This window comes from Gadus morhua, chromosome 4, assembly GCF_902167405.1.
Source record: "Gadus morhua chromosome 4, gadMor3.0, whole genome shotgun sequence".
Taxonomy (NCBI): Eukaryota; Metazoa; Chordata; class Actinopteri; order Gadiformes; family Gadidae; genus Gadus; species Gadus morhua.
The window spans coordinates 6100024-6102952 of record NC_044051.1 but is presented as its reverse complement, the minus strand read 5'-3'; the positions used below and the strand labels follow the sequence as shown (position 1 = coordinate 6102952).

The window sequence follows — 2929 nt, the reverse complement described above, 5'->3', positions numbered from 1 at the left end:
GGGGGGGGGGGGGGGGGGGGGGGGGGGGGAGGTGGAGGAGACCTGTGGCTGTTGTTTCAGGCGCTACGTCCGTGAGATTCGACTCCGCCTTCTACGACTCAAACGCCGCAATAAATCTTCGTTTGGCTAAACCGGCTCGAATCCTCGCTCGCTCGCTTGACCCCTCAGGTACTTACACGGTCCTCCGATTCGACTGGACTCTACTAAAGTGTAGCTTTACATATTGTACTTTGTTCACTCTGTAACACAACGACCTGGTGTCCCGTACCGTCCCTGAGGTCGCTGTGGGGTCAGGAGGTTGTTCGTTCTCGTGGTTCAGGGAGAGAGGGGACAGAGAGGCAGAGAGACAGAGAGACAGAGGTAGTGAGGGAGAGAAGAGAGAGGGTGGGAGAGAATGAGAGAGAGCCAAAGCAAAAGAGAAAGAGATGTGGTTCTGGGTTGACCTGTTCGCATCGTGGGAAGTTTGATGGTTTTAACATCTCCTTTTGCGTTACTGAGCTCCTAGCCTTCGTCATGCCTCGACACACCTGTGGCGTAGCTTTCGGCCAAGGAATAATTTGTGCAATAATAAAATAAGCGATAAGCAACAGTTGTCGTTACCATGGCAACAAAGTGGAGTAATTACTTGTCTTGCATGGATGCAGTTTGTTTATTTTCGGGCTTCAAACATACTAAGGACAATGATGGCATGCATATACAGTATTGATTGTTGATCGCTCAATCAGCCACCAATAAGGGATCAATACGTTGTGTGTGTTTGTTAACCTTGGGCAATTATGCCATGCCTAATGATGTGGTTTAAATAATAATTCCAAAATTTGAAAACACTGAATTTGTTCTTCAAACTGGGCTTGAAGGACAAGCCACACTGCATGCTTTGACTCCCTCGTTTCTCCATTAGCCTAATTCATGTATGACGCGTTCATATGGCGTTCTTGTCTCCTATTGGCTCATGCATCCCTGCTCTGACCCCCTGGTCATCCCCTGCTCTGACGCAGAGCAGCATCCGCAGTCGGACGGACGGACGGACGGACAGAGGGGTGGATGGACGAGTAGAGGCGGTCGCCAAGCAGGATATCCGTTTGGTGACTGCCTCTCCTCATCCATCCTCGTCCACGGGATTAGTGGCCCAACACTGACCCTGATGAAGAGATAATCCTGGTTTTTATTGAACCTCCCACCGTGTACACACACAGTGGGATTACAGCGGGTTAGGGTTGTCAAAAGGCCTGACCTACCGTGTGGACAGTCTCGTTCAAAAGGCTGCGCCCTGGGTCGGATCCCAGCTGGCGTCGGATGAGTTAAAGCTCATCACACAACAAGCGTTTGTTTTCTCGGTGTAACGGACTGCTCTGTTTCATCTTCGTGACTCCATGAACTCTTCCTTGGGGGTTGGGGGGGGGGGGGGGTTTGGGACAGGAAATTGAAAAGACACATATGTGGAGTTACAGGGATTGAATTATTACAGCAGGTTTTGGAGACGAGGAATAGATGCCACCAACATTTAAACAACTAGATTTGCATTTACATTGAAGGCAATTAGCAGACGCTTTTAGCCAACGCGACTTACAATAAGTACCTTTCTCACAAGAAAGATAAACAACAATATATCGCTGATTGGTACAGTAAGGGTAGTGTTATATAGTGTAAGATATTGTAATGCGGCTGAATTTGCATTCCGTATAGGCTAAATAGTATTACCATCATATTATATTTTTGTATTATTTCGCATATCATTCACATCGCTCTCAGCATGCTTCCAGTCTGGGAATGAGTTAAGCAACCGAGGCCTTATCGTGACCTCTGACCCTTTGGAGTGGTAGATCATCAACAGGGGATATGGGGGGGGGGGGGTTCAGAGCCAGGGAGGTTGAGCAAGGCTTCAATGTGAACAGTTTGTTAAGTGCTCAAACGATACACCATCTATGTTTTTAAGCGTGTTGTTATATACAGTATACTCAGCCAGGACTACATATCCTGGTAAGACAGTTCAGAGTTAAAATGTTAGCAGTAGAGTGTGTCGAGGCAGGGGAGAAGAAACAGGATGAGTTATGTTTTTTTGTTTGTGGTAGAAGTTAGCGAAGTGTTAACTTGTGTTTGTTGTGAACACTGCTAAAGGCAGGATTCACGAATTTGACGTCACGGTTGGAGCAGACTGGGGGGAGGGGGGACTGCATCACAAGTCATCTGAGCTCATGTCAGCCTGGGTCTTATCTCTATCTGCTGTACTATCCAGTGTCTCAGACACACAGCTGGCAGATGGACGAGAGACAGATGCAAGATATGGAAACGCCCTTCCAATGGGGGAGAGAGAGAGAAAGGCAGAGAGAGAGACACAGAGATAGAGAGGGGGGGAGAGAGAGATTGAGAGTTAAAGAGACACAGAGAGAGAGGACGTGGGAGAGAGATTGAGAGTTAAAGAGAGAGAGAGAGGTAGAGAGTTAAAGAGACACAGAGAGAGAGGTAGAGATAAATCTGTGATATAAATAGTGTACTTTTTCTTTTAAATGTTGTATTCTTAACGCCTCTTGATACGTTGTATTCAAGGTATTTGACCTATAAAATAACACGTCTAAACGGGTGTGTGGGTTGTGTTCGGCATTGAAACGTTCTCATTCGTCTCGTGAAGGGGTGTGTGTGTGGGTGTTTGGGTGTGTGTAACTGAGATGTGCCTTTTTGTGTGCATGTGGTTTAGCTCAAGTTGTTTCTTTTCTTCCTCTATCTGTCCATTATTTAAGTCACTAGCTATTTATCTCCTACTCGCTCACTTACAACACACACACAGGGACACGCACACCGATACACACGCACACAGGAGACTTAACTGCCTGGGAGGAAGTGTTTGATACAAGGAAGAGATACTGGCACATTATAAACCTGCTGAGTGTGTGTGCTTGTGTGTGTGTTTATGCCTGTGGCTCAACAGATA

The 2929-nt window shown here is 46.8% G+C and overlaps 1 protein-coding gene across 4 annotated transcripts in view; it reads left to right on the top strand.

Annotated features, from left to right (window-relative positions):
• The window catches only part of ptprz1b (protein tyrosine phosphatase receptor type Z1b), a 61614-nt gene that overhangs the window by 23639 nt on the left and 35046 nt on the right, over positions 1 to 2929 (top strand). The window lies entirely within an intron of this gene.